We start from the raw sequence: 24,939 nt of genomic DNA on the forward strand, positions 1-24,939 counted from the left end.
TGTCTGAACATAGATTATCCACCTGGATCAGATACACTATACCCAAGGTTCTGAAAGAGGGAGCTGAAGAGATTGTGGAGGCATTATTAATGATCTTTCAAGAAACACTTAGATTATGGAATGGTTGCGGATGACTGAAAAATTGCAAATGTCACTGAGTTCTTTAAAAAGGGAGGAAGGCAGAAGAAAAGAATTATGGGCTAGTTAGCCTGAGCTTAGTGGTTGGGAAGATGTTAGAGTTCAATGTTAAGGATGAGGTTTTGAAGCACTTGAGGCACATGATAAAGTAAGCTAAAGTCAGCATGGTTTTCTTAAGGAGAAGTCTTGCCTGACAAGTCTGTTGGAATTCCTGAGGAAATAACAGGCAGGATAGACAAAGGAGTATTGGTGGACGTTGTGTATTTAGATTTTCAGAAGGCCTTTGACAAGGTGCCACACATGAGGCTGCTTAACATGATTAGAACCCATGGTATTACAGGAAAGATATTAGCATGGACAGAAGATTAGCTGACTGGCAGGATGCAAAAAGTCAAAATAAAGGTGACCTTTTCTGGTTGGCTGGCAGTGACTAGTGGGGTTGGTATTGGGGCTGCTTCTTTTCATGTCATAGGTCAACAATTTAGATCACAGAATTAATGGCCTTGTGGCCAAGTTTGCAGCTGATACAAAGACAGGAGAAGAGGTAGGTAGCAGGAAGTCTGCACAAGGACTTGGACTGATTGGGAAGATGGGCAAAGAAGTGGCAGATGCAATATAGTGTAAGGAAGTATATGGCCATGCACTTTGGAAGAAGGAATAAAGGCATAGATCATTTTCCAAACAGGGAGAAAATTCAAAAATCAGTGGTGCAAAGGGACTTGGGAATCTTTGTACAGGATTCCCTAAAGGTTAATTTTCAGGTTGTGTCAGTGGTAAGGAAGGCAATTACAATGTTGGCATTCATTCCGAGGGGAGTAGAATATAAAAACAAGGCTGTAATACTGAGGCTTTATAAGGTATTGGTCAGACTGCATTTGAAGTATTGTGAAAAGTTTTGGACCCGTTTTCTAAGAAAAGACATGCTGGCGTTGGAGGCGGTCCTGAGGAGGTTAATGGGAATGATTCTGAGAATGAAAGGGTTAACATATGAGGAGAGATTGATGGCTCTGAGCCTGCACTCACTGGAGTTCAGAAGAATGAGGGGTTTTCATTGAAACCTCTCGAATAGTGAAAGGCCTAGATAAAGTGGATGTGAAGAGGATGTTTCCTATAGTGGGTGAATCTAGGACCAGAGGGCACAGTCTCAGATTAGAGGGATGTCCATTTACATCAGAGATGAAGATAAATTTCTTTAGTCAGAAGGTGGTGAATCTGTGGAATTCATCACCACAGACTGCTGTGGAGGCCAAGTCACTGGGTATATTTAAAGCAATATTTATGTTCTTGATTAGTGAGGACACGAAAGACAGGGAGAAGGTAAGAGAATGGAGTTGGGAGGGATAATAAATCAGCTATGGTGAAATGGCAGAACAGACTCGCTGGTTCAAGTGGCCTAATTCTACTCCTATGTCTTATAGTCTCATTGTGATGCCAATGATGTACAATTTGGTGCTTTTCAAAAATTAAACATTTATTGGAGTTGATTTTATGAGCTTTATTCCTGACATACCAATTTTTGTTAAATTTACAGTATCATTGTAGTTACAAATGCTGTAACCAGCTGCTGTGTCTATTATCCTATTGACTTCACTTTGCCTGAATGAAGATAACACCTGAAACATGAAAGCTAGTTGAAGGAAATGCAGATAGAGATGATATTGCACCACCGTTACCCACAATCAACTTTCCGCCTCCTCACACGTCATGAACCAGAAACAATGTGAGACAGTAGTAAGTAGATCAGGTTCACTCTATAAAATTTCTCTGGATTTTTGATTCTTAAAATAATTTGCTTGTCTCTTACCAATAGTTAGAAATGATAATTGTATTGAGAAGAAAGCTACTGAAAAAAAAGTAAACTGTTATTTGAGAAACCCATGAAACTGCAGAACCATTGAGGATACCTTTCTGACTTACGAATGGATTTTATTCAAAAGATGAAAAAATGTTTGTTAAATTAATTGGCATCTAGGGAGGGGATTATCTGGATAAATATTTACTGGATTCAGAAAGTAATCTTTGACGTGCATATGTCTTTGAAAGTTTTAATGAGAGTGGCAAATGCTTGCTTCTGGTATAAGATACTAAGACATCACCCACATGATCACATTCCTTTCTATAACAGTAAAGTGGCCATTGTATTTAACTTATTCAGAATTGACCACTCTGCAGTGACTTACTTGGAATGTTGAAGTTTGTAATTATGAGAAAAATGGTACATATAGTAGATGGCCCAAGATTTTCTCAGTGAGGATTTCCTGCCCACCACCTCCTCATTCATGTTGGAATTCCTTTAGAGGATGGAACTGACATGTCTGGGCCACATCCATTCTATCACTCATTGATATTCCACATGAGATTTTGTTAACACTTGAGTAGTTCTTTGTCCTGAGTGATGCACATAACCCAGCCAACACCCAGCTCATGAGACATACTTCAGCACAGTGTTTTTTTCACTAGACTAGCAATCCAGTCTGGCTGTATAATCTGGAGGAACATTTAAGATCTATCAGGGCAGCCATGGAACCTATAAAATCTATAAAACCTGCCTCCAGACAAATCATTTTCTGAATTTATTGCAAACAAGCCTATGGAAGTCTCTTGCATTGTTCCAGTGACACCCATTGTAAATTTGTTGAACAGCATCTCATCTTCCATCAATAATTGAGCAAGACATTCAGTTGTAATAAACCATCAAATAGAACAATACAGGCAAGAGCTGTTTAAGAAGATAAGTAACCATCCTAAGATTGAATAAAGGTGATCAATAATGCATAATGCCATCTATTTGCGGACTCTCAAATCCCTTGAATGGAAATAGCAACTGCAAAATGGCAGTTGATGTTATACTGAGGTAATCAGATCACCTCTTTTCCTCCCACTTACAGATGGAAAACATTAGAAGGATTTCTCTATAGATGACAAGGGTACCTTGTAGTGCCTCAGATCAATTGAGCATGCCATTAAAGAGAAGAGATAAGCTCCTTTGTCTTTGAAGTAGCAATATTGGAAACACAGTTGGCATTAAGACAGGTTACAGACACATTGAAAACTAGACTAGAGAAATCTTGAGCCTTTTGCCCTGTTCCAGTGAAGCCAGCTTAAGTTTCACAAATATCATATTCCTTCTCTCTGTTTTGAAACCCACTGGAGTCAACATTAAATTTAACATCATTATTTTACCATCCTTTCCAGTTTATGTAAGGACTAAGTTCTGATATGTGGTCATCAACTCATTAATTCTGTTTATTCTCCTCATAGATTCTCCTTTCCTTCAGATTTCTAGTAACTCCAGTGAATTGTATCTGCTCAAGTATTGTTTTCTTTTATTTCTTTCTCCTCTGTCTTCACTTATATGTCTTCATTTGCACATCCTCCAGGTATACCTTCAACACCCCGTGTTTACTAGTTCACAACAATTTACATCACATTCTCTCTCTTAGTCTCCACCCTGTTAGCATATAGTCCTTTTTTTCTCTCCACCCCTCCTCCCTTCTTTGCAGTTTAAAACATATTTCTTTTAAGGCATTTGCTTGATCTGAGATAGTAATTCTTTTTCTCTCTATAAGCTGCTGTCTGACCTGCAATTTTTATTTATTAATAGATATTCATCATCAATTTTTTTGATTTATTTTTATTCCTGCAGAAGTTTTTATTTGAGTTTCATGCTTCAAAATTTAGCACTGAATTAGTAATCAGATGCATCCTGGTCATTTAGCTTTTGGGTATGAAGAATAATGTGCGATCTTTTCAGATCTTCACATCAAATTGAAAGTTATCTATCGCTGCTCTCAGGTATTATATTGGAAGGTTTTGTAACATATTTTGATTGTATTATTATGGACTTAGCTGGTTAGAATACTTCAAAGTTGTTTTTACTTCAAAGTCTTTGTAGTGCCTGCAGATATTTCTGGTCTTTTAAAGGATTCTGACACTACAAATTTTCATTATGTGAATTCTTCAGGCAAGGAACGTATTCAAGAAATGAGTACGCCCAACACCAGCTGCAGGGAGAGCAAACAGAAAGAAGCACGCTTTGAGAAATTCTATCCTTCCAAACAGAGGATAGAGATATAAGAGAAAATATGTACACTTTTCTAAAGAGACTATACTCATCTAGGAAGTCATAATGTATCAAAACTAGGGTCAGAGTCAAGTTCATTGTCATATGAACAAGACCATGTGCGATGAAAAACCTGCAGCAGCATTATAAACACAGCTTCATATAAACAGCTCACAAGAAAAATGTTCACAAATTATGCATAATTTTACAAGAATTTGTACAATTAGTACAAAAAAATCCCATTTTAGTTCAAAATAATAAAAGTGAAAATAGTGTTGCTGAACTGTAGTGTTATGCGTTTGCTACTTAGTTCAAGAACCAAATGGTTGAAGGAAAGTTGCCGTCTTTGAGCCTGATGGGGTGGGCCTTCAATCTTTTGTACCTCTTGCCTGATGATTGCTGTGAAAAGATGGCATGCCCCAGATGGTGTGTATCTTTGATTTTGGCTGCTGCCTTCTTGATCTGGTGCCTCACATAGACACTACCAATTATGTGGAGGGATATGTACTGGGTAGAGTCCACTACTCGCTGCAACATTTTCCATCCCTCAAGTGCTTGAATTACCCACAATTGACTAGCATAGTTAGAACATTAAGACTTTGCAAGAAGTCTGTGAGTGGGTTCAAAACAATGTCATTCTTTATATCCTGAAACTTTGGACTGTTAGATGATTCCTGACGGAGTTTCCAAATGGTGTCCCAAACTTTAACTCTTTAGCAATATTTAGTCTCAGGCAAGTCTGAAGTTAGCTTGTTCTAGAAAAAGTCCAAACTTGGGCATCTTTGAAAAGGATATTGCTGAGTAAATTATGTTTTATTGTGTCGCTGATGACATCTTCCCTCCGTAGACGGGATTGAGAAATGAACAGTACAATAAATCATCACATTGGGTCTAATCTGCATTTTATGAGAAATCTTCTACATTGATGAATAAATAAATTATGATTAGACTCATAATGATTAGAATGGATTAAACAGTCCAACAATCATCAATAAAATGGCAAAGCCACCATTGAAAGTGATATCAAGTGGCAGTTGCTCACTAATACAATCCAACAGCTCAACTGTCCAACAATCCAATAGTCCATCAGGGCTTATTTCCAACAAAATAGAGTCTAGCCACTAACCTTTGCTAAACGATCATCACTGACTCTCCCACTGTCAATAACCAGGGGCTGTGCATCCAGTAATGACTGACTCACCAACAAACACTTCAATACAATGAGGTCTTTCCACCAAAATCAGAAGTGTGAGGGAATACCCTCCACTTGCCTGATGAGCATACACCAATCATTCTCAAGAATCTCAACATCATCCAGGATGAAGAAGCATGCATAGTTGGTGCCCCCAGAAATGTCCTCGAACACTCATTCTCTGCATCAGTGTACACAGAGCCTGCAGTTTGGTCCATTCTATAGTTACTTGCTCACCTGTCCCAGCAGCATCTCCCACAATGGCAGCGTCAACCAGCAGAACAAAAGATAAGGACAATGGGCACATGGGAATACCATCACCAGAGGGTTCCCTCTCACCATCAAGACTTGGAAAATGTATTATTATTATTACGTCTTCACTAAACTTAAATCTTAAAACTCCCTACTTGATGGTTCCATGGATTATCTTCCCTAGAAGGACTACAGCGTATAAAAAAGACAGCTTACCTCCAACTTCTCAAAAGCAATAAGGGACGGGCACAAGTTTTTATCCCCTCTCAAGTTGCTCTAAAGCAGCTGGTAAGATTACCTTCTTTAACTACTGCAGTCACTTAAACTAAAGTTACCTCTGTCTTTGATATTGTTCCCAAGAAAATAGGGACCCTTGTCTCCAATGCTAACCCTAGCTTAGAGGAAAACACAATGCGCTACATTACTAGACCTCTGATCTGCACAATAAAAAAAACCTCGTGATTTATTTTCTTTGCTATTGTAATTATTACCCAAGGCAATACAGTAGAATACATCAAAAGTTGTTGAATAGGCAACAGGATAATGCAAAAATTCAATCTTGCCATGCTTTTAGGATGCGGGAAATCACAATGGTTGTCACATCAAATCAATGCAGTCATTATAATGCATACATAAAAACTGTGGACAATAAGTGGGCACAATCAAAGTAAAATTGAAAATCCAAACACGAGGAAATCTGCAGATGCCGGAATTGAAAATTGAAAATCACTATTTTTACTGTGTGTATATCAATACCATTTAGTCTTTATTTTCCGGCAGGAGAATAGAGTATATGACACTTTTGTTGAAGTCAGTTAGTAGAGCATTTGCTAACAAGAAAGTATTAGGTGAAGGTCATTTCAGAGCTTGTGGGGAACTTGAAAACCAAAATAAAACTGTCAACCCAGTGCAGAGTTTGGGGAAGCTACTCTAGGTTTTTGTCGAGAAGCTGGATTTTGAAATATACTTGTTACTTATTTCTGGCATGCAAAAACATTGGCACTAGTATTAAATCAAGTCCCCTGTAAAATGTCATGCAAATTGCCAAAAATTAGCATGAAACAACAGTAGAGCCATGTGCATTCAGAAAGGAATACTAATATAGGATTTTTACTAATCTTTACTGGACCTCTTTCAGTTCAGCCTCCATGGAACATAGAGCATTACAGTAGACAAGCACTTCAGTCGACAAGGACAACGATCAAATAACAATATGTCACTCACATGAGAAAATCTGCAGAGGCTGGAAATCCAAGCAACGCACACAAAATGCTGGAGGAACTCAGCATATCAGGCAGCATCTGTGGAAAAGTGTAAACAGTCACTGTTTTGGGCCGAGACCATTCATTAAGACCGGAAGAAAAGGTGAGGTCAACGTAAGAAGGTGGGGGTAAGAGACAAAGAAGTATAAAGTGGTAGGTGATAAGTGGAACTGGGAGGGGAGAAGGGTGAAGTAAAGAGCTGGGAAGTAGATTGGTGAAAGAGATAAAGGGCTGGAGAAGGTGTAATCTGATGGGAGAGGGTAGAAGACCATGGCAGAAAGGGAAGGAGAAGCAGCACCAGAGGGAGGTGATGCACAGGTAAGGAGATAACAACAAAGGATGGCGGGATGGAGATACATCTCTATCAAAAGAGGTGCAAGGCGTTCCTTCTCTCCGCTAGCCTACAAGTCAGCCCTGGGCAAGGTGTAGCACCTCCACAGCTCCCCATTGAGGGTCATGTGAGGCCATGGTAGCAGGTTGTATGGTTGGGTGAGCAGCTGGTGCATACCACAAGTCCTAGTTATGTAACCACTAATGCTAGGCAGGTGCCTTTTGAAGAATTCTGAAGTGGGAGGGTGACCAGCCAGATGTCGTGGTGCACATTGGTACCAATGACATAGCAAGGAAGAGTGAGGAGGTCCTGGACAGTGAGTATAGAGAGCTTGGTAGGAAGTTGAAAAGCAGGACTTCCAGGGTGGTAATCTCAGGATTGCTACCTGTGCTAGGTGCCAGTTAAGGTAGGAATAGGATGCTCTGGAGGAGGAACAAGTGGCTGAGGAACTGGTGTAGGGGGCAGGGTTTCAGATTTCAGGATCATTGGGACCTCTTCTGGGGCAGGTGGGACCTGTACAAGAGAGACGGGTTACACTTGAACCACAGGGGGACCAATATCCTTTCAGGGAGGTTTGTTAGTGCTATTGGGGAGGCTTTAAACTAGATTTGCAGGGGGATGGGAACCAGAGTGCCAGAGCTGACAGTGTGGCTGGGGTGAAAATAAATGATATTGAAAGTCTAAGCAAATCCGCTGATAGAAAGGTTATGAGTGGTGGTAAAAATCTTCTGAGGTGTATATATTTCAATGCAAGGAGTATTGCGGGGAAGGCGGATGAGTTGAGGGCATGGATTGACACGTGGAATTATGATGTTGTAGCAATTAGTGAAACTTGGCTACAGGAGGGGCAGGACTGACAGCTTAATATTCCAGGGTTCCGATGTTTCAGATGTGATCGAGGCAGAGGAATGAAAGGTGGGGGAGTAGCATTGCTTGTTAGGGAAAATATTACAGCAGTGCTCAGGCAGGACAGATTAGAGGGCTTGTCTACTGAGTCCTTATGGGTGGAGCTGAGAAACGGGAAAGGTATGGCCACATTAGTGGGATTGTATTACAGACCACCCAATAGTCAACGAGACTTGGAAGAGCAAACCTGCAGAGAGATGGCAGACAACTGCAGGAAACATAAAGTTGTGGTGGTAGGGGATTTTAATTTTCCATACATTGATTGGGACTCCCATACTGTTAGGGGTCTAGATGGTTTAGAGTTTGTAAAATGTGTTCAGGAAAGTTTTCTAAATCAGTATATAGAGGGACCAACTAGAGGGGATGCAATATTGGATCTCCTGTTAGGAAACGAATTAGGGCAAGTGACGGAAGTCTGTGTAGAGGAGCACTTTGGTTCCAGTGATCATAACGCCATTAGTTTCAATTTGATCATGGACAAGGATAGAGCTAGTCCTAGGGTTGAGGTTCTGAACTGGAAGAAGGCCAAATTTGAAGAAATGAGAAAGGATCTAAAAAGCGTGGATTGGGACAGGTTGTTCTCTGGCAAAGATCTGATTGGTAGGTGGGAAGCCTTCAATGGGGAAATTTTGAGAGTGCAGAGTTTGTATGTTCCTGTCAGGATTAAAGGCAAATTGAATAGGAATAAGGAACCTTGGTTCTCAAGGGATATTGCAACTCTGATAAAGAAGAAGAGGGAGTTATATGAAATGTATAGGAAACAGGGGGTAAATCAGGTGCTTGAGGAGTATAAGAAGTGCAAGAAAATACTTAAGAAAGAAATCAGGGGGCTAAAAGAAGACATGAGGTTGCCTTGGCAGTCAAAGTGAAGGATAATCCAAAGAGCTTTTACAAGTATAATAAGAGCAAAAGGATTGTAAGGGATAAAATTGGTCCTCTTGAAGATCAGAGTGGTCAGCTTTGTGCGGAACCAAAGGAAATGGGGGAGATCTTAAATAACATACATCAAAGTTGCTGGTGAACGCAGCAGGCCAGGCAGCATCTATAGGAAGAGGCGCAGTCGACGTTTCAGGCCGAGACCCTTCGTCAGGACTAACTGAAGGAAGAGTGAGTAAGAGATTTGAAAGCTGGAGGGGGAGGGGGAGATGCAAAATGATAGGAGAAGACAGGAGGGGGAGGGATGGAGCCGAGAGCTGGACAGGTGATAGGCAGAAGGGGATACGAGAGGATCATGGGACAGGAGGTCCGGGAAGAAAGACGGGGGGGGGGGAGTGACCCAGAGGATGGGCAAGAGGTATATTCAGAGGGACAGAGGGAGAAAAAGGAGAGTGAGAGAAAGAATGTGTGCATAAAAAAGAGTAACAGATGGGGTACGAGGGGGAGGTGGGGCCTAGCGGAAGTTAGAGAAGTCAATGTTCATGCCATCAGGTTGGAGGCTACCCATACGGAATATAAGGTGTTGTTCCTCCAACCTGAGTGTGGCTTCATCTCCACAGTAGAGGAGGCCGTGGATAGACATGTCAGAATGGGAATGGGATGTGGAATTAAAATGTGTGGCCACTGGGAGATCCTGCTTTCTCTGGCGGACAGAACGTAGATGTTCAGCAAAGCGGTCTCCCAGTCTGCGTCGGGTCTCACCAATATATAAAAGACCACATCGGGAGCACCGGACGCAGTATATCACCCCAGTCGACTCACAGGTGAAGTGATGCCTCACCTGGAAGGACTGTTTGGGGCCCTGAATGGTGGTAAGGGAGGAAGTGTAAGGGCATGTGTAGCACTTGTTCCGCTTACACGGATAAGTGCCAGGAGGGAGATCAGTGGGGAGGGATGGGGGGGACGAATGGACAAGGGAGTTGTGTAGGGAGCGATCCCTGCGGAATGCAGAGAGAGGCGGGGAGGGAAAGATATGCTTAGTGGTGGGATCCCGTTGGAGGTGGCGGAAGTTACGTATCTCCCCCTCCCCCTCCAGCTTTCAAATCCCTTACTCACTCTTCCTTCAGTTAGTCCTGACGAAGGGTCTCGGCCTGAAACGTCGACTGCGCCTCTTCCTATAGATGCTGCCTGGCCTGCTGCGTTCAACAGCAACTTTGATGTATGTTGCTTGAATTTCCAGCATCTGCAGAATTCCTGTTGTCTGAGATCTTAAATAGATTTTTTGCGTCTGTATTTACTAAGGAAGCTGGCATGAAATCTATGGAATTGAGGGAATCAAGTAGTGAGACCATGGAAACTGTACAGATTGAAAAGGAGGTGCTTGCTGTCTTGAGGAAAATTAAAGTGGATAAATCCCCGGGACCTGACAGAGTGTTCCCTCGGACCTTGAAGGAGACTAGTGTTGAAATTGCGGGGGCCCTGGCAGAAATATTTAAAATGTCGCTGTCTACGGGTGAAGTGCCGGAGGATTGGAGAGTGGCTCATGTTGTTCCGTTGTTTAAAAAAGGATTGAAAAGTAATCCGGGAAATTATAGGCCGGTGAGTTTAACGTCAGTAGTAGGTAAGTTATTGGAGGGAGTACTAAGAGACGGAATCTGCAAGCATTTGGATAGACAGGGGCTTATTAGGGAGAGTCAACATGGCTTTGTGCGTGGTAGGTCATGTTTGACCAATCTGTTGGAGTTTTTCGAGGAGGTTACCAGGAAAGTGGATGAAGGGAAGGCAGTGGATATTGTCTACATGGACTTCAGTAAGGCCTTTGACAAGGTCCCACATGGGAGGTTAGTTAGGAAAATTCAGTCGTTAGGTATACATGGAGAGGTGGTAAATTGGATTAGACATTGGCTCGATGGAAGAAGCCAGCGAGTGGTGGTAGAGAATTGCTTCTCAGAGTGGAGGCCTGTGACTAGTGGTGTGCCACAAGGATCAGTGCTGGGTCCATTGTTATTTGTCATCTATATTAATGATCTGGATGATAATGTGGTAAATTGGATCAGCAAGTTTGCTGATGATACAAAGATTGGAGGTGTAGTAGACAGTGAGGAAGGTTTTCAGAGCCTGCAGAGGGACTTGGACCATCTGGAACAATGGGCTAAAAAATGGCAGATGGAGTTTAATACTGACAAGTGTGAGGTATTGCACGTTGGAAGGACAAACCAACGTAGAACATACAGGGTTAATGGTAAGGCACTGAGGAGTGCAGTGGAACAGAGGGATCTGGGAATACAGATACAAAATTCCCTAAAAGTGTCGTCACAGGTAGATAGGGTCGTAAAGAGAGCTTTTGGTACATTGGCCTTTATTAATCGAAGTATTGAGTATAAGAGCTGGAATGTTATGATGAGGTTGTATAAGGCATTGGTGAGGCTGAATCTGGAGTATTGTGTTCAGTTTTGGTCACCAAATTACAGGAAGGATATAAATAAGGTTGAAAGAGTGCAGAGAAGATTTACAAGGATGTTGCCGGGACTTGAGAAACTCAGTTACAGAGAAAGGTTGAATAGGTTAGGACTTTATTCCCTGGAGCGTAGAAGAATGAGGGGAGATTTGATAGAGGTATATAAAATTATGATGGGTATAGATAGAGTGAATGCAAGCAGGCTTTTTCCACTGAGGCAAGGGGAGAAAAAAACCAGAGGACATGGGTTAAGGGTGAGGGGGGAAAAGTTTAAAGGGAACATTAGGTGGGGGGGCTTCTTCACACAGAGAGTGGTGGGAGTATGGAATGAGCTGCCAGACGAGGTGGTAAATGCGTGTTCTTTTTAACATTTAAGAATAAATTGGACAGATACATGGATGGGAGGTGTATGCAGGGATATGGTCCGTGTGCAGGTCAGTGGGACTAGGCAGAAAATGGTTCGGCACAGCCAAGAAGGGCCAAAGGGTCTGTTTCTGTGCTGTAATTTCTATGGTTCTATGGTTCTATGGCTGGTGTCACCTGTCCCAAAACGTCAACTGTTTACTCTTTTTCATAGATGCAGCCTGACCTATTGAGTTACTCTAGCATTTTGTGTGCATTGCTTGGATTTCCAGCATCTGCAGATTTTCTCTTGTTTGTGGAGGCAATGGCAATCCACTTCTGCAGAAAAATTTGCCAAGAACAATCATAGTCAAAAGACCGTGATTGCCCACATCATACAACACGGCACATAACAATCAAACTGTACCTCCCAATAACTTTACAGCACAATAATCCGAAAGGCATTGGCCTTTAAATACATAGAGCCAAAGCAGCTACACAGCAGCACATCCAGAGAGGCCAGAGGCAATGGGGAGAGGGATTCATTTCTCATGGTCATTTATCGAGCATGCAGACTCTTGTCAAAGAGATACATACAGGGTGATCAAAGAATCATGCAGACCTTCGTTAGAGATACATTCCAGGGTGATCATAGTGTCATGCAGGCCCTTGTTAGAGATTCATTCCAGGGTGATCATCGAGTCATGCAGACCCTCGTTAGAAATGCATTCCAGGGTGATCATCGAGTCATGCAGACCCTCATTGGAGATACATTCAAGGGTGATCATAGGGTCATGCAGACACTCATTGGAGATACATTCAAGGGTGATCATAGGGTCATGCAGACCCATTGTTGAGAGACCTGTAATGCTCTTGTTTCTGCATTTAGCTTTTGGGACTGGAGTGAGGAACACCAAAGTTGAATATAGTTCATATCTCTCAGAATCTATCCCCCTGGGCAGTATTGGCTGCTAAAGAAAAACTTGACAATGGAGGCTCTCTCAGGATTAAGGAGTGACGTGCTTCCTAGAAAGAAAGCATTCACCATATTAATAACAAATTAAACACTGAGAAAATGGAAACTTCACCTGTTCGTGAAAAAGTTTCATAGAGTCATAACATCCATGCTGACCATTTTGCTTACCTACTCTAATCTCATTTGTCCTCATTAGATTTGTATCCTTCTATGCCTCGTATATTCAAGTGTCTCCTAAATATAACCTTGGAACCTGATACCACTACCTCCCAGCCAGGAGGTTCCAGATAACAAGCATCCTCTACAAAATTCATTTTTCTTGCCTTAATACTGTGTTAACTTGTTTTTGACACCATTCTATGTGGAAAAGATTCTGACTATCCAGCCTATCTATGCCTCTCATTATCATATACTGTATAACTTCTATTTTAGTTGTAGGGAGCCCTTACAGGCACATGACTACAGTCAAAGGCTTCCTAGTAGGAAGCCAGGTGACCTCAATGTACAAATGCTGCCTATCCTACTGAAATCAAAATTGAGAAATCTTTCCTTCTGGAGCATAGAGTCAAGTGAGCAGCAAATTAAGAAATATAGCAGAGATTTGCTGGTCCTGATGAAATGACTTGGTCTGAAATGTTGTTTGTTTATTAGATACTGCCTGACTTGATGAGTTCCTCCAGCATTTTGTGGGTGTTGCTCAAAATTTCCAACATCTGCAGGATCTTTTGTATTTAGAGATCTGCTTGCTGTAGTTGCTTAGAAAAAGCCAGTGTCAAAGAAGCTGAGAGATAATGTGAACTTGACCTCCAGGAGTATGCAGTCCAATTCAAAGTTTAAAGTAAATTTATTATCAAAGTACATATATGTCACCTGAGATTCATTTTCTTGCAGGCATGCTCAGTAAATCCACAATAGAATAACAATCATAATAGAATTAATGAAAGACCACACCAACTGGGCATTCAAATAGTGTGCAAATGACAACAAACTCTACAAATATAAGAGTAAGAAATAATAATAATAAATAAATCAGCAATAAGTATTGAGAACATGAGATGAAGAGCCCTTGAAAGTGAGTCCATAGGTTGTGCTAACATTTCATCGATGAGGCAAGTGAAGTTGAGCGAAGCTATCCCCTTTGGTTCAAGAACTAATAGTTGATGGGTGATAACTGTTCCTGAACCTAGTGGTGTGAGTCCTGAGGCTCCTCTACCTTCTTCCTGATGGCAGCAGTGAGATGAGGGCATGTCCTGGGTGGTGGGGATCCCTGATGATAGATGCTATTTTCCTGTGACAGTGCTCTGTGTAAATGTGCTCAACGGGAAGATAGACTTTACCTGTGATGGACTGGGCCGTTTCCACTACATTCGTAAGATTTTCCATTCAAGGGCTTCCATACCAGGCTGTGATGCAGCCAGTCAATATACTCTCCAGAACACATCTATTGAAGTTTGTCAAAGTGTTAGATATCATGCCAAATCTTCGCAAATTCCTAAGGAAGCAGAGCATGGTTAAGGATTGTCCCACTGGAAAATGTGAGCTTGAAAGTACATTGCTCATCAAAGAGGCCCAAGTAAAATGAGTCTGTGAAGACTGGAAAATGGCTGATGAATATTTTTTTGCCTCTCTTGCTCAGGTTGTTGAATCAGCTTGAGTGGCCAATGTGACCTCTCCTATAATGGAGTGATACCAATAACCTTACTTCTGAGATGGAGTGTGTATTTGAACAGCTAAATGCTGAAAACAAACATTCACTCTGACACGTATGGAAGTTGTCTGAGCATGCTTCAGTCAGTTCTGTAGCTGCCAGTCATGTCTCCAGTTAGCAGATTGTTCATTCAAATTATGTGAAAAGCAAAATACTTGCATTGTGTGTTCTTAGGTCCACTAATACCATTCCAGGACACTTGTAGAGTGAATATTTGAGCTCCATTTAAATCCTGACTAATAATGCTTGACCTTTAACATGGAATGTACATGGAAGTGACCAGCCTTGCTTCATGATTGACATGATTTCATGGGAAAATAATTGTATAGTATAATTTGAGTGAAATTAAAATTTCCATGCGTGGTACTTAGAAGGGGCTCCAATTTCTAAGCAACTTTCTAAAATATCCCATGGGATTCTTCTTGCAAAATCACTTGCAGGAACAGGCCCTTCAACCACAATGTCTGTGCCAACATGAGAATTACCTCAGATGTCTTTACAAATATTAATCTATTAAACATTTCTAAAGACGTATTTTTAAACTTAAGTATCATGCCATCACATTCCTCTTAGTCAAACCTTGCTCTGAGCAAGTTGGCTGCTTTATATCCTGCATCACAATAAGGACATTGGAAGTATTCCATTGACTATAAAATATATTGGCACAATTTGTAAGGCATTAAATACATGAATGTATTTATGTTTATGAAAATATATAATCATGACCACTGCTGTACTGAAGCTGTGAATTTCCCAGTCTAAAATATTCTGAACAACATAAACTGGAATTCATAACATGCATTACTTAATATGCATGTTCTCATTAAATACCCAATTAATGATTGCACGGAAAATATATTAGGGTACACACTGGCATGACAACATGTAGAATAATTTGTGGGAGAGAAATTGGGCAATGGCTGAATTAGAAAACCTTAATGGAGAAGAAAATTGAATGTTCTCTAATATCGACTAAGTATAAAATAAATGCTTTTATTTGAAAAGCAGAAAAAATATTTGATTGCCAACAGTCTTACATGTGTTTATTGATAATGAAATGGAGTCTGTAGTTATTGACAAACACCATTGTGTCATTGTTGATGTCAGTGCCTTTGGGACATATGAGCTTGCAGCAATAATTTGGTAGAATGACAGAGCTTCTGTGTCACAACGGGCAGCATATGTGGTAGCATCACTGTGCCAGTTTAAACTCTTTTGAAAGCATTCTGATTGGCATTCATGGAACTTGCGTATTGTAAGTAAAATATCACCGCTAATTGACTTGATTCTTTTTAGTGTTCTAAGTGTGTACTTCTGAATTTAAGATTTAAAAATGTCAACTTCTCCGACTTTTATGATGTGAGAACATTAACTATTCATGATCTTCATAGTGCTTGAGGGGATTAAGGCTTTCTCTAATGTCATGCAGTTATTCTGATACAAGAGAGATTAGAGTCAAAAACTGGCGGTGGAGGAATGAACCCGGTAGCTTAGAAAAGCTCATAGTTTTCATGCGGTCTTGTACAGTGAGTTAGTGTGTCTTCCCTGATAATACATTCACACATATTTTCCAGATTGTTGCAGAAGGAACATGAACAGATTGAGTTGCGAAATTCACTGTCTGAATTGAAAAAAAGCAATAAATTGCAAGAAGATCAAATATTTTTCCTCAATGAGGATGTCACGAGAAAACAGAGGAGAACAAAAGGTAAATAGTAGAGATCTTTGTGATACATTGACCAAACCAGACAACTGTAAAGTTCAGGCCAGGCAGCATCTGTAGGAAGAGGTGCAGTCGACGTTTCAGGCCGAGACCCTTCGTCAGGACTAACTGAAGGAAGAGTGAGTGAGGGATTTGAAAGCTGAAGGGGGAGGGGGAGATCCAAAATGATAGAAGACAGGAGGGGGAGGGATAGAGCCAAGAGCTGGACAGGTGATTGGCAAAAGGGATATGAGAGGATCATGGGACAGGGGGTCCAGGAAGAAAGACAAGGCGGGGGAGGGGAACCCAGAGGATGGGCAAGAGGTATATTCAGAGGGACAGAGGGAAAAAAAGGAGAGTGAGAGAAAGAATGTGTGCATAAAAATAAGTAACGGATGGGGTACGAGGGGGAGGTGGGGCCTTAGCGGAAGTTAGAGAAGTCGATGTTCATGCCATCAGGTTGGAGGCTACCCAGACGGAATATAAGGTGTTGTTCCTCCAACCTGAGTGTGGCTTCATCTTTACAGTAGAGGAGGCCGTGGATGGATATGTCAGAATGGGAATGGGATGTGGAATTAAAATGTGTGGCCACTGGGAGATCCTGCTTTCTCTGGCGGACAGAGCGTAGATGTTCAGCAAAGCGGTCTCCCAGTCTGCGTTGGGTCTCGCCAATATATAAAAGGCCACATCGGGAGCACCGGATGCAGTATATCACCCCAGTCGACTCACAGGTGAAGTGTTGCCTCACCTGGAAGGACTTTTAGGGCCCTGAATGGTGGTAAGGGAGGAAGTGTAAGGGCATGTGTAGCACTTGTTCCGCTTACACGGATAAGTGCCAGGAGGGAGATCAGTGGGGAGGGATGGGGGGGATGAATGGACAAGGGAGTTGCGTAGGGAGCGATCCCTGCGGAATGCAGAGAGGCGGGGGAGGGAAAGATGTGCTTAGTGGTGGGATCCCGTTGGAGGTGGCGGAAGTTACGGAGAATAATATGTTGGACCCGGAGGCTGGTGGGGTGGTAGGTGAGGACCAGGGGAACCCTATTCCTAGTGGGGTGGCGGGAGGATGGAGTGAGAGCAGATGTACGTGAAATGGGGGAGATGCGTTTAAGAGCAGAGTTGATAGTGGAGGAAGGGAAGCCCCTTTCTTTAAAAAAGGAAGACATCTCCCTCGTCCTAGAATGAAAAGCCTCATCCTGAGAGCAGATGCGGCAGAGATAAGGGGGCTGCTGTTGTGGTCTGGCGTACTGACCTCTACCTTGCCAAGGCACAGCGACAACTCGCGGATACCTCCTCTTATTTACCCCTCGATCGTGACCCCACTAAGGAGCACCAGGCCATTGTCTCCCACACCATCACCGACTTTATCCGCTCAGGGGATCTCCCATCCACTGCTACCAACCTTATAGTTCCCACATCCCGCACTTCCCATTTCTACCTCCTACCCAAGATCCACAAACCTGCCTGTCCTGGCCGACCTATTGTCTCAGCTTGCTCCTGCCCCACCGAACTCGTTTCTGCATACCTTGACACGGTTTTATCACCCCTTGTTCAATCCCTTCCGACCTATGTTCGTGACACATCTCACGCTCTTAAACTTTTCGATGATTTTAAGTTCCCTGGCCCCCACCGCTTTATTTTCACCATGGATGTCCAGTCCCTCTATACTTCCATCCCCCATCAGGAAGGTCTCAAAGCTCTACGCTTCTTTTTGGATTCCAGACCTAATCAGTTCCCCTCTACCACCACTCTGCTCCGTCTAGCAGAATTAGTCCTTACCCTTAATAATTTCTCCTTTGGCTCCTCCCACTTCCTCCAAACTAAAGGTGTAGCTATGGGCACCCGTATGGGTCCTAGCTATGCCTGCCCTTTTGTTGGGTTTGTGGAACAATCTATGTTCCGTGCCTATTCTGGTATCTGTCCCCCACTTTTCCTTCGCTGCATCGACGACTGCATTGGCGCTGCTTCCTGCACGCATGCAGAACTTGTTGACTTTATTAACTTTGCCTCCAACTTTCACCCTGTCCTTCAACTTTACCTGGTCCATTTCTGACACCTCCCTCCCCTTTCTAGATCTTTCTGTCTCTGGAGACAGCTTATCCACTGATGTCTACTATAAGCCTACTGACTCTCACAGCTATCTGGACTATTCCTCTTCTCACCCTGTCTCTTGCAAAAACGCCATCTCCTTCTCGCAATTCTTCCGTCTCTGCCGCATCTGCTCTTAGGATGAGGCTTTTCATTCTAGGACGAGGGAGATGTCTTCCTTTTTTAAAGAAAGGGGCTTCCCTTCCTCCACTATCAACTCTGCTCTTAAACGCATCTCCCCCATTTCACGTACATCTGCTCTCACTCCATCCTCCCGCCACCCCACTAGGAATAGGGTTCCCCTGGTCCTCACCTACCACCCCACTAGCCTCCAGGTCCAACATATTGTTCTCCATAACTTCCGCCACCTCCAACAGGATCCCACCACTAAGCACATCTTTCCCTCCCCCGCCTCTCTGCATTCCGCAGGGATCGCTCCCTACGCAACTCCCTTGTCCATTCATCCCCCCCATCCCTCCCCACTGATCTCCCTCCTGGCACTTATCCGTGTAAGCGGAACAAGTGCTACACATGCCCTTACACTTCCTCCCTTACCACCATTCAGGGCCCCAAACAGTCCTTCCAGGTGAGGCAGCACTTCACCTGTGAGTCGACTGGGGTGATATACTGTGTCCGGTGCTCCCGATGTGGCCTTTTACATATTGGCGAGACCCAATGCAGACTGGGAAACCACTTTGCTGAACATCTACGCTCTGTCCGCCAGAGAAAGCAGGATCTCCCAGTGGCCACACATTTTAATTCCACGTCCCATTCCCATTCTGATATGTCTATCCACGGCCTCCTCTACTGTAAAGATGAAGCCACACTCAGGTTGGAGGAACAACACCTTATATTCCGTCTGGGTAGCCTCCAACCTGATGGCATGAACATCGACTTCTCTAACTTCCGCTAAGGCCCCACCTCCCCCTCATACTCCATCTGTTACTTATTTTTATGCACACATTCTTTCTCTCACTCTCCTTTTTTTCCCTCTGTCCCTCTGAATATACCTCTTGCCCATCCTCTGGGTCCCCCTCCCCCACCTTGTCTTTCTTCCCGGACCTCCTGTCCCATGATCCTCTCGTATCCCCTTTTGCCTATCACCTGTCCAGCTCTTGGCTCTATCCCTCCCCCTCCTGTCTTCTCCTATCATTTTGGATCTCCCCCTCCCCCTCCAACTTTCAAATCCCTTACTCTTCCTTCAGTTAGTCCTGACGAAGGGTCTCGGCCTGAAACGTCGACTGCACCTCTTCCTACAGATGCTGCCTGGCCTGCTGCATTCACCAGCAACTTTGATGTGTGTTGCTTGAATTTCCAGCACCTGCAGAATTCCTGTTGTTAACTGTAAAGTTCATTCCATTTTAGCAACTAATTGGATTTGTTTTCTTTTTAATTTTGTTTTCAGATATTTTCCATATCTGGGAAATAATGCTCTAAGACTGAATTTCTTATTTCATGATAGCTCTGAGTTTATTATACTAATAATTTCAGGAGCAAATGTTTTTGAAAACTATGAAATACATATCTTTTAATTATCATCCAATGCTGATTGTATAACAGTGGTACAATTAAAATATGTTAACATTAATTAAAGATGTGCTCATTAATTTGGTATTTCAAAAATAAGATATGAACAAATGTAAGATATTATTTTATGAATTAGTCTATAATTTATATTGAGAATCTAAAGGTATACTTATTAAAATACTTAGTTAATAAGATCAGCTGCTATGTTCATTTAACTGTTTAGTTAGCATTCCTTTTGCAAGTTGACAGCAAGATGCTTATGTGAGAATGCTGTTCTTGGACTACAGTTCAGCATTCAGCACCATAGTTCCATCCAGACTCAACAAGAAGCTCAGAGACCTCGGCCTTGACCCTGCCTTGTGCAGCCGGATCCTGGACTTCCTGTCAGATCACCAGCAGGTGGTAAGAGTGGGCTCCCTCACCTCCACCCCTCTGACTCTCAATACAGGAGCCCCTTAGTCCTAAGTGTACAAAGTCCCCTCCTTTACTCCCTGTATACCAATGACTGTGTCGCCACCCACAGCTCTATTCTGTTAATTAACTTTGCCGACAATACTATATCTCAAACAATAACGAGGTGGGCTACTGGGAAGAAGTCAAGAAAACAACCTCTCCCTCAATGTTGAAAAAACAAAGGAACTGGTTGTGGATTACAGGAGGGATGGAGACGGGCTAACCCCTTATTGACATCAACGGATCTGGGGATGAGAGGGTAAACAGCTTTAAGTTCCTCAGCATCCACATCACCAAGGACTTCACGTGGTCTGTACACACCAGCTGTGTGGTTAACGAGGCACAACAGCGCCTCTTTCACCTCAGACAGTTGAGGAAGTTTGGTATGGGCCCCCAAATCCTAAGAACTTTCTAGAGGGGCACAATTGAGAGCATCCTGACTGGCTGCATCACTGCCTGGTATGGGAAATGTACCTCCCTTAATCGCAGGGCTCTGCAGAGAGTGGTGCGGACAGCCCAGCATATCTGTGGTTGTGAACTTCTCATGATTCAGGACATTTACAAAAGTGTGTAAAAAGGGCCCGTAGGATCACCGGGGACCCAAGTCACCCCAACCAGAATCTATTCCAGCTGCTACCATCTGGGAAACGTACCATAACATAAAAGCCAGGATTAACAGGTTCCGGGACAGCTTCTTCCACCAGGCCATCAGACTGATTAACTCATGCTGATTTGAGTGTACTCTATGTTACTTTGACTGTTCTATTTAATATAAATTATTATAAATTACTATGATTGTACATTGCACATTTGGATGGAAATGTACGTAAAGATTTTTACTCCTCATGTATGTGAAGAGTGTAAGAAATAAAGTCAATTCCAAAACAAATATTACAATGACCCTGATGTATTTTCTTGTTTATCGTATATTTAGTGGTATAGAAACTGTTATGTCATTCATTTAGATGCAAATTTTTATACACAATTTTAGAAGGTAATTTATACCAGATCACTCAGTGAAATAATTTTTCCATGTATATGTGCAATCTAATTTTATGTAAATATTTCATTTATTTCTGAGTAATCATTCTTTAGCTGCTTAGAAATGGAGAGGAGCTACTTAGTGCATGTAAGATTGCTTAGACCCTGGTTTGGATAATGAAATATAGTGATCTGCAGTTTAATTTAGGTCATACTATTACAAATAATTTTCATGTATTCTCTTGAGTTGAGCTCAAGGGCAGCTTTTATCGTACAATAAAGATGAACACTTGAACGATAAAGGTGGACTCTTGATCTATCAGTCTTCTTTGTCATGGCCTTTCCACCTTATTTATAGAACATAGAATAGTACAGCAAATTACAGGCCCTTCAGCCCACAATGTTGTGCCGCCCCTCAAACCCTGCCTCCCATATAACCCCCCACCTTAAATTCCTCCATATACCTGTCTAGTAGCCTCTTAAACTTCACTGTATCTGACCCACCACTGACTCAGGCAGTGCATTCCACGCACCAACCACTCTCTGAGTAAAAAACCTTCCTCTAATATCCCCCTTGAACTTCACACCCCTTACCTTAAAGCCATGTCCTCTTGTATTGAGCTGTGGTGCCCTGGGGAAGAGCTGCTGGCTATCCACTATCTATTCCTCTTATTATCTTGTACACTTCTATCATGTCTCCTCTCATCCTCCTTCTCTCCAAAGAGTAAAACCCTAGCTTCCTTAATCTCTGATCATAATGCATACTCTCTAAACTAGGCAGCATCCTGGTAAATCTCCTCTGTACCCTTTCCAACGCTTCCACATCCTTCCTATAGTGAGACGACCAGAACTAGACACAGTACTCCAAGTGTGGCCTAACCAGAGTTTTATAGAGCTGCATCATTACATCGCGACTCTTAAACTCTATTCTTCGACTTATGAAAGCTAATACCCTATAAGCTTTCTTAACTACCCTATCCACCTGTGAGGCAACTTTCAGGGATCTGTGAACATGTACCCCCAGATCCCTCTGTTCCTCCACACTATCAAGTATCCTGCAATTACTTTGTACTCTGCCTTGGAGTTTGTCCTTCCAAAGTGTACCACCTCACACTTCTCCGGGTTGAACTCCATCTGCCACTTCTCAGCCCACTTCTGCATACTATCAATGTCTGTCTGCAATCTTTGACAATCCTCTACACTATCTACAACACCACCAACCTTTGTGTTGTCTGCAAACTTGCCAACCCACCCTTCTACCCCCCACATCAGGTCATTAATAAAAATCATGAAAAGTAGAGGTCCCAGAACAGATCCTTGTGGGACACCACTAGTCACAATCCTCCAATCCGAATGTACTCCCTCCACCACAACCCCTTGCCTTCTGCAGGCAAGCCAATTCTGAATGCACCTGGCCAAACTTTCCTGGATCCCATGACTTCTGACTTTCTGAATAAGCCTACCATGTGGAACCTTGTCAAATGCCTTACTAAAATCCATATAGATCACATCCACTGCACTACCCTCATCTATATGCCTGGTCACCTCCTCAAAGAACTCTTATCAGGCTTGTTAGACACGATCTGCCCTTCACAAAGCCATGCTGACTGTCCCTGACCAGACCATGATTCTCTAAATGCCCATAGATTTTATCTCTAAGAATCTTTTCCATCAGCTTTCCCACATCAGACGTAAGGCTCACTGGTCTATAATTACCCGGATTACCCCTACTACCTTTTTTGAACAAAGGGGCAACATTCGCCTCCCTTCAATCCTCTGGTACCATTCCCGTGGACAACGAGGACATAAGGATCCTAGCCAGAGTCTCAGCAGTCTCTTCCCTTGCCTCGTGGAGCAGCCTGGGGAACATTCTGTCAGGCCCCAAGGACTTATCCGTCCTAATGTATTTTAACAACTCCAACACCTCCTCTCCCTTAATATCAACATGCTCCAGAACATCAACCTCACTCATGTTGTCCTCACCGTCATCAAGTTCCCGCTCATTGGTGAATACCAAAGAGAAGTATTCATTGAGGACCTCACTCACTTCCACAGCCTCCAGGCATATCTTCCCACCTTTATCTCTAATTGGTCCTACCTTCACTCCTGTCATCCTTTTGTTCTTCACATAATTGAAGAATGCCTTGGGGTTTTCCTTTACCCTACTCGCCAAGGCCTTCTCATGCCCCCTTCTTGCTCTTCTCAGCCCCTTCTTAAGCTCCTTTCTTGCTACCCTATATTCCTCAGTAGACCCATCTGATCCTTGCTTCCCAAACCTCATGTATGCTGCCTTCTTCCATCTGACTAGATTTTCCACCTCACTTGTCACCCATGGTTCTTTCACCCTACCATTCTTTATCTTCCTCACCGGGACAAATTTATCCCTAACATCCTGCAAGAGATCTCTAAACATCGACCACATGTCCATAGTACATTTCCCTGCAAAAACATCATCCCAATTCACACCCGCAAGTTCTAGCCTTATAGCCTCATAATTTGCCCTTCCCCAGTTAAAAATTTTCCTGTCCTCTCTAGTTCTATCCTTTTCCATGATAATGCAAAAGGCCAGGGAGCGGTGGTCACTGTCCCCCAGATGCTCACCCACTGAGAGATCTGTGACCTGACCTGGTTCGTTACCTGTACTCTAACCAGATTCAGCAGATCTTGCTGAACTCCACAGGTATTCCAGAATCAGGGTATTAGTGGGAAAACACTAGAAAATAGTAGTCAGCAAATTTGGAAGCCGTGAATTTAGATGGGGTCCTGAAATTTGAGGCAATTATGCAAAGAAGTAAATATTCTGATAGTTCAGTTTAGAAGTATCAGCATTTCTCAGTCTGACTATTAATTTAGATGTTACTTTACATTTCTGATTTGGAAATAATGAGGAACGTGGTGTTATTGAGGGAGAAAGCAGTAGCACAAGTGAGAGAAGAGTGTCATAAAGTCAATGGAAGAATTACCTCACAGGAACATGACAAGAGTTAAACATATTAGACTATGAGGAACAATGATGAATAGTTGGATACACTGAAATTTGATGAGTGTGATTTGATTTAGTACTGTTCCTTTCAGGAACATGTTGATTAGGATATGACAATGTTTAGCTTTCTCCGGGATGAGAATTTTTTTGAAGCTATGACATTTCAGTCAGACAAAATGACCATTTGTGATAATTGGCAAACATTTAGTGCAGAGTAAATAGTAAAATATATGAAAGCAGTGACTTTCTGGTCAGTTATCCTATCATTTTTTTTATATTTTTCAGGTTGCTGCAGAAGTATCATAATGTAAAGGAGAAGACTGCAAAGCAAGCCAGATGCTATGAAGATACCATCAAAGACCTAAGGACAATGCTGCAGGAGACAACAGAACAAGTGACTGCACTCAGCCAGTATAAGAAGAATTATGATGATCTTCATGAGGGTAGAACATGCATCTCTTTAAATGCATCAAAATTATTCTTTTCTGAAAGAGAAAAGCTTAACCTTTCTGTTACAACAGATGAGAAGTTTGTGACAATAAATAAAACTTAAATGGAGTGATTAGTGTAACACGACCAACTCAATGGCCAAGCAGAGTGTAGGATTACTTTTTTCTGTGTTGTCATTACTGGCTTCCAGGTGTTCACCTTTGATCTGGCTTCAGGCAAAATTTGCTGTGGAGGTTTTTGATGATTTTTGACAT

The 24,939-nt window shown here is 42.4% G+C and overlaps 1 long non-coding RNA gene across 1 annotated transcript; it reads left to right on the forward strand.

The window, feature by feature from the left end:
* The first annotated feature begins 1,719 nt into the window (after positions 1-1,719).
* Positions 1,720-24,602, forward strand: LOC134358760 (uncharacterized). The gene is made up of 3 exons (XR_010020942.1): positions 1,720-1,869; positions 16,079-16,212; positions 24,521-24,602. It is a non-coding gene; the product is annotated as an uncharacterized LOC134358760 (long non-coding RNA).
* Positions 24,603-24,939: the final 337 nt, after the last annotated feature.

This window comes from Mobula hypostoma, chromosome 19 (genome assembly GCF_963921235.1).
Source record: "Mobula hypostoma chromosome 19, sMobHyp1.1, whole genome shotgun sequence".
NCBI classification, from domain to species: Eukaryota; Metazoa; Chordata; class Chondrichthyes; order Myliobatiformes; family Myliobatidae; genus Mobula; species Mobula hypostoma.